The sequence below is a fragment of the Eleutherodactylus coqui genome, unplaced genomic scaffold (genome assembly GCF_035609145.1).
Source record: "Eleutherodactylus coqui strain aEleCoq1 unplaced genomic scaffold, aEleCoq1.hap1 HAP1_SCAFFOLD_30, whole genome shotgun sequence".
NCBI classification, from domain to species: Eukaryota; Metazoa; Chordata; class Amphibia; order Anura; family Eleutherodactylidae; genus Eleutherodactylus; species Eleutherodactylus coqui.
The window spans coordinates 845,247-853,437 of NW_027102247.1; positions in this window are offsets into that span (position 1 = coordinate 845,247).

Here is an 8,191-nt window from a genome sequence, read left to right on the forward strand (position 1 = left end):
CTCAGTGCCAGGCCCCTTCACACCTCTACTAGCTAACCCCCAATTTGAGGCCTTCCTACACCGAAAAACCCTAGCGACCACGTCAATAAACCCCGCGCCACGACTAAGAGATGTAATGACAGGAGACAATCTGAAACCACTGACGGAACTATTTGAAGGACGCATCGTTCCACCAGGGACGTGGCTAGAATACTTCCAGCTGAGGAGTGCGATAGACACCCTGGGTCCTGAGTCCCGGGGGGCGGAAGACCCCACTGACTTTGAAAAATTGTGCATGTCCACAGCCCCCATCAGCCACCCAATCTCAGTACTTTATAAGATGATGCTGGACCGGGAGATGGGGGATGGTCCCCTAGACTTTGTCCACGCGTGGGAAGAAGAATTGGGAAGGCACCTGCAGCCGAATGATTGGGTCAAAGCTTTTGCCCTGACACACAAGGGGTCGGTATACTCCAGACTCCAAGAACTAAATTTTAAAATAATCTCTCGCAGGTACAGAACCCCAGCCAGGGGTTGCCAATGAGCAACCAGTTTTTCAGTCTTTATTTTTGTGCATTCCTGGGATCAGAACTATAAGGGGACTAAAGTACATTCGTGTGAAGGAGCCCTCGGCGCAATTTTATGCATATGAGAGCGAATTTGCTTACCCCCTTAGACTCTAATGGAATATCGGGAGCGCAAATGCACGTAAAAATCATTGCGGTTTCTGCGACCGCTTTTCTGCTAAATTTAGCACGCCGTGTGAAAGAGGCCCTAGGGCTTCGGCAGACGAGTGTACACGCCAAGACTATTGTCGCAGTGGAGCGTATTTGTGCATAAACAAGGTTTACAGTAATCGGGTTGCGCTTGAAATGCCAGTTCACACGCGCGTTCACCCCTTTCCGTGGCATACAGTGGCGATGGTCATCTTCTCCCTGCGACGGCCGCCGGGTCACAACCCTTTCCTGTCATTTTTGTATATAAAACGCAGAAAGATGAGGTGAGAAACACCCTTAGGGTCAGGGGCGTACCTAAAGGCTCAAGGGCCCGGGTGCAAAAGTTCAGCTCAGGGCCCCCCCTTACCTTTCTCACCGCGTACCCATACCTAAATCATGCTACATACAGCTGCAAAACGAATTTCCATACATGAATTAGCCCTATTAACGCGTTTCCTGCACTAGATGAAAATCACACACACACACCGCTTTTTATTGCGGTATACTGCTTCCATTGATTTGAATGCGATTACTCAGACGTGAGCTCGGAAGCGGTGATTTTTAAGCGCTATCTGTCCTGTATTTGCGTTTTCTAACGCACCTCCCCACCCATCACAATTGTAGGGTGCATTAAAACCGCTTTACCATGCGTTCAAAAGTGCTGCTAAAAATTGAGGTAAAAAACCCACGATTTTAAGCTGTGTTTTCTGAATGCACGTCTTAGAGCAGCCCTAGGCCCCGTGCACACGGGCGGAAATTCCGCTGCCGGATTTCCCGCAGAATTTCCACCCATGGAAGCTGCTATAGGATTGCGTTAGAAAACGCAATCCTAGGCAGACGGCCGCGGTTTGTCCGCGCGAAATCACACGTGGAAAACAAACCGCGGCATGCTCTATTTCTGTGCAGGGATCGCAGAGCCCCACACAGAAACGTCACTCCCCGGCCGCTGGCACCGGTCTGCGCATTTAGGACGGCAACTCCCACAGCCTAGAAGTTTGTATGATCTAGAGCACAGGTGTCAAACAATGCCCGCAGGCCGAATCCGGCCCGCCGCCTATGCAGTAAGTTCCCTCACTCCTCCGTGCTGCTGTCAGTAGGCAGTCTGCTCTCGGCTTGTTCTGTCTAATGCAGACAGTAATAGAGGAGTGCCGATAGCAGACTGACAACGGCCGCGGAGGAGGGAAGGGGAGTGCAGAGAACATGATCTCTGCAGCAAGGAGAGCATCGCTGAGGAGGAGCAGCTGCAGGGTGAGAGCCTTGTGTGTGTGTGTGTGTGTGTGTATATATGTGTGTGTGGTTTCTGCGAGTGGATTACGCAATTCCGACCCGCTAATTGGGGGGAATTGTGTAATCCAATGCATGCGATTGATCCGTGGATTACCGTTGATCAAGCGCATGCAGAACCCGTAATTCCTCTCCGGTCATGTGTGACCGGCCTAATGTTAGTTCGCTACTTTATCATGTGACCGGGGACCGCTCAACGAGGCCCCCGGTCACTGCTCCAAGCACGCAGCAACCATTGGTCGCTGGGAGCAAGGAGATTTAAAATTTCCTGGGCTCCCCAGCTCCTGCGAATGTGTCCGGCATTTTGCCGGCGGGCGCATACCCAGGAGCTGGCAGGATCCATGGAGGATAATCGCATCTGGATTCAAATGCGGAAGCCTCCGAGAAGATGTTTCATCTCCTCTCACCGATCGCTTCGGTGAGGGGAGATGAAACTGCCACTTTTTAAAGAACTTTTACGTGATCGCCATTATGCATTGGATAACGGCGATCACGTGACCAGTAACCGTATACCGCGGCTCCCCGTGACATCTCCAGGCTCTTGGCGACCTTTGGTAGCCAGCAGCAGGGAGATGTTACATTTATTGGGCAATCTTTCACTTTTGCGCAGAAGCTGGGGTAAGGTCCACGGATCAACATCCCACCAGGGAACAAATCCGGGACCTTGGGTACGTAATTTCATCCCCCTTACGGATACGATCCGTAAGGGGAGATGAAACTTTAACTTTTTAAACTTTTAACTTTTTTTTTTTTTTACTTTTTAACTTTATATGATCACCGTTATCCCAGTCATATCTCCCTGCACTCGGCTATCTGTGACAGCCGGGTGCAGGGAGATTTTGAATTTGCCGGGCTCGCCGGCTTCTGCGCATGCGCGCCACATTATTTAGATCCCACATTTTCAGAAATTAATGCAATTTAGATTAAAAAAAAAAAAAAGTGTTCGGGTAATGTGCTATTCTAAAATTTTTTCCCCCAAAATCATTTTCATGTGCACTGACACCCCAAAATGGATACCCCTGTTTGTATTGTTTTCAGAAATGTACCCATTGTGGCCCTAATGTTATGTTAGTATGCACAAATAGGACCCAAAATGTAATCAGTACTATGTGGCTTTCTGAACAGACTGTTATGATCGTGTGGGCAGATTTAGCAGACTGCCAACACCATCGTGACCAAAGGACTAGTAGTCTAGTAGTATACATGCACACAGGAAATTCACATGGAATCCATGCCACTGACCCTGTGCTAAAAGGGGGGGGGGGGGGTCGACAGTGGCCCAACCTAAGCGTAGACATCGCCCAAATAAGAGGGCGGCCCAGCGGTCTTCGGAACTGGGCCATAGCTGATCCTAGGAGCCACAGAACAGGACACACGCATGGCATATAACAGAGACGGAACAGAATACACAGAGATAGAAAACACTGCATACAGAAGCCAAAAATGCAACCACTACTAACAGATAGGCTGATTATAAAGAACAGGTATTACTTGACATTTTAGACAAAACGTGAAGCTAGCGGGCGAACTTCTAAGCTCCTGGTTATACCGCTATTCCCTACACTAACCATGAGTCCAGGAGACCCGGACAATGATCACACAGGAGATCTCTAATAAATCTCTAAACCGCTATAAGCTACATACTGTCCCTGCTTTTCTTCACCACAACTTTAATAGATCCAGACATCTCATTTGGACAATTAGTATGTTTTTCCGAAGCTTTGTTAGCTGTGTGCTAATTTGGTACAGTATTGTGATGGCACCTGTACGTTTGCAAGAAAATAAATAAAAGCTATTAGTGTATCCAAAAATGCCAAATAAAAAATAAAAATTCAAAAATTTTATGTAATCTGTTATCCGGCCTATAAGATGAAATTTTAACACAGCAAATTATTGTCCAAATTCGACGTACGTGTACACACGCGTACGTACATACACACGCGTACGTACGTACATACATACACGCACGTACATACATAAACGCATGTACGTACATACATGTACATACGTACATACATAGACGCACGTACATACACGCACGTACATACATACACGCACGTACGTACATACATACACGTACGTACATACATACATACATACATACATACATGCACGTACGTACATACATACATGCACGCACGTACATACATTGTGCATTTCGATCGCACAAACAAAATACGCAGCATACTATATTTTCTCGCACATTCTCATAGGGAAAGAACGCATATTATACTAATTGTCTATTTCACTAGCTGAGATAATCGTTGCGTGTTATTTCTTTGTCTGTGCAAATATGCGTAAGCTCGTCGGAATCCAGCCTAAATGTAAAAATATATCTTTATAAGGCCATTTTCACACTGTTTTTCCTCTCACTACGGTTCCATGTGTTTTTGGCGCTGCACTCCCATGTGTATCCAACATGTCCAACATGTCGGGGCTTCCTCTATATCAGTGATGGCGAACCTTTTAGAGACTGGGTACCCAAACTGCAACACAAAAGCCACTTATTTATCGCAAAGTGCCAACGTGTCAGGGGCGGGGCTGATCAGGACGTATGATTTTACCCCGTCGTTCTAAAAAGGACAGGGCCTCTTTAACCCTCTGCAATCCAATTTTGGATTCGGGGTTGCCTAGGGGCTTTTCTTTTTCTGCCTTATACTATGGCGCCTTCTGCTGGCTAAAGTTAGGGCTCCTTCCCACGGAGGGATTTCCGCTGCGTAATACGCTGTGTAAGTCCGCTGCATTGCCCGCAGCTATTAGGTTCTATTGAACCTAATAGCTCAATGCTCACGGTGCGGAATTCCATCGCGGAATTCCGCACTGTGAAATCACCCGACCTCACCCGCGGTATGCTTTATTTGCCGCGGGTGTACGCGTGGCCGGCCTCCATTCTAGTCAATGGAAGCCATCCGTCACGCTATCTTCCGCTGTAGCACAGCGGAAGATAGAGTAAAAACCGCTTCCTCGCCCACCGCCAGCCGCGTCATATGACCCAGTAGATTTTGGTAGGCCGCTGTCTCCCCCTTGTGTGCTGCATTAAAAATGCACTCAGCTAAAAATAAAAAAAGGTCCAGTTCTGTGGCTTCTCGGAGGAGATAGGGGTTCCCCCACCTCCCGTCTCCAAGCTGCAGTGGAGACTGACTAACATGGCTGCCGGTATTTATACTTCTAAATTGATGACATCACAATGCAGTGACATCAGCCTGCCAGACACCTGGCTCATTTGCATACAGTGTGTTGCAATAATAAAGTAATACAGTAACAAATATAAGTAAGGTAAAGGTATTGGGGCACAATCATTTGGCATAGTTTTGGCGCAGAGATTAGCGGTAGCTTGTGTGCTTGTCAAGAATCTGGCACTAGTTTTTGCTTAATGTTAAATATTCTTTAGGACTCCTTCACACGGGCGCAGCAATCTACAGCCGCAGTGAGGCTGAAAAAAACAAAAAAAACGCGTAATCATGCTATACTTCCGCCATGTATCACGTGATGCATGGCTTCAATTGACTGCAATGGACGCCGGCTGCGCGTTTTCCCGTGGCAATTAGAACATGGCACGATTTCTTTCATGCTGTGTGAACATTTAAAGGCAGTAAGCTATTATTAGGTTCATGAAACGCGGCAGAAATCCATCCGTGGGCATTAGCCCTAAGTCAGTAGATCATGCCTTGACTCCTCTTTTAGGTCCATTGACTGACTTGCCAAAATATATATTCACCTCAATTCACAGCGCATCTATGCTACAAAATCAGCGTGTATACCAGAACTATCCCCCAAACTATAAAGCTAACGTCACACGGACGAGTGCGATATCGGGCCGTGAATCACTCCCTCGCCAACATGCAATTTCCCCGCGGATGTGAGGCATTTTTATCTCAAAACCGCCTCGCATCACTTCGGGTAAGTAGCCGTGCCGGAGGATAGCTAGGAAAGCTGCAAAACGAATTTCCATACATGAATTAGCCCTATTAACGCGTTTCCTGCGCTAGATGAGAATCACACACACACACCGCTTTTTATTGCGGTATACTGTTTCTATTGATTTGAATGCGATTACTCAGACGTGAGCTCGGAAGCGGTGATTTTTAAGCGCTATCTGTCCTGTATTTGCGTTTTCTAACGCACCTCCCCACCCATCACAATTGTGGGGTGCATTAAAACCGCTTTACCATGCGTTCAAAAGTGCTGCTCAAAATTGAGGTAAAAAACCCACGATTTTAAGCTGTGTTTTCTGAACGCACGTCTTAGAGCAGCCTTAGGCCCCGTGCACACGGGCGGAAATTCCGCTGCCGGATTTCCTGCAGAATTTCCACCCATGGAAGCAGAAAAGAGAACGCAGCAGGTTCTATTTTACCGCGGATATCCGCAGCATAGAGCCTATTGTGCTCCGTGGTCGCGGATATACCCGCAGCCTATACGCAACTATATTGTAAAGAGAATTCTGAAGGCACCCATTGAAACAAATATGTTTGTGTGAAGCGGCCCTTACTGTACTTTTGTTAGCATGAATCAAGCACATTTGCAAGCGCAAAAAAACACGCAACCATGCCGCCATTTATTGAAATAGGCAATTAGTGTAATTAGAATAATACATGTTCTTCCCCTGCAGAAATGCACGAGAAAATAAAGGGGACTGCTTTTTTTTTGGACAAAATGCGCATGCAAAATACACTTATGTGAAGGAACTCGCTGCAATCAGCGGGTTCTACTGACGTGTATTTAGCATGTATATTTTTCATGTGTAATATGCTACGCAAATACATCTGTGTGAATCTGGCCGAAGAGCCCACGGTGGTATGCGTAAAACGCTGCCTCTCTGCGGTGAGAACACAATCGTGGACATGAGCCCTAAGGCTGGAGCTCTATGGAGTCTTTCGCCATGACATGGGTCATGTGACCAAAGATCGCTGTGCAGCCCTGTGAACTTGCATTCTCAAATATATCAATGGGGTCGCGCAAGTTCCCACAACCTATAGAGTGCTAAAACCTCACCGAGGTTGGATTTTTGCAATATATTGGTCGCAGCTACTTGTGAGTTGTATCGCAACTACATTGTCTTCAGTAAGGCCAGCTGCACACGACCGCTTCACATTCCGAATGCGGGATACCACAGCGGAATCTGGCCGTTACCCCAGCCGGCGACCCTGCGTTCCTGCAGATTCTGTAATGCAGATGACCGCGAGTGTGAAGGAAGTAGCAGTAGTATGTATCTTTCAATGCATGTGATTTGCTGCAGATCCTCCGTGTGGACGACGACTGCGGATTGAACAATAGGAAACCGGTGGTGTGAAGCCAGCCCGAGAGTGTGAGGTCGCAGGGCTATACAGCGATCTTGGTCACGTAGCACTAGTCTCATTGCATGACTACGACTCCGCCGTTCATGGGAACTCAGTGCTTGACATGACAACTCCCTGCTGTTGGCGCGACCACCAGTCACCCTTAAAAGTCAACAGAAAGGTAAAAAATGGTAAAATGTAATCTTCGCTCATATTCGTGAGGGGAGATGCATTTACATACCTAAGGCCCCCGGATTTACCCTTGGACCTCACCTCAGCTTCTGCGCACACGCCTGTCGTCAACGTTGGCCGATGCAAGAGCCGCAGATTGCCTGAGTAATTTAAGATATCCCTGCTCCTGGCTACCAAACATAGCTGAGAGCCTGGAGATTTCATGGTGGGCCGCAGTACGTGGTCCCCAGTCACGTGATTGCCATTAGCCAATGGATAACGGCGATCATGTAAAAGTAAAAGAGTTACAGCTTCACCTCCTGTCACGAATCCAATCCGTAAGGGAAGGTGAAAATATTTTCCTAAGGCCTCCGGCGATGTCCCCCGACGGGATCCTTATCCTCGGTTGGATAACGGCGATCATGTAAAAGTTAAGAAAAAGTTGAAGTTTAATCTCCCCTCTTTGATCGGTGAGAGGAGATGAAACTTCTTACCGGAGGCCTCCGTATTTGAACCTCGATGTGATCCTCCTCCGTGGACCTTCTCCGGCTTCTGCGCATGAACCTGCCTTAAAATGCCAGACACATGCGCAGCAGCTAGGGAGCCCGGTAAATTTTAAATCTCTGTGCTCCCGGCTAACAAAGGTCACCAAGAGCCTGGAGCAGTGATCGGTGGTCTCGTTGAGCTGTCCCTGGTCACGTGATAAAAAGGTAGCGATCTACCGAAGGCCGGTCTCACACGACTGATATAGAGGAAGCCCCGACA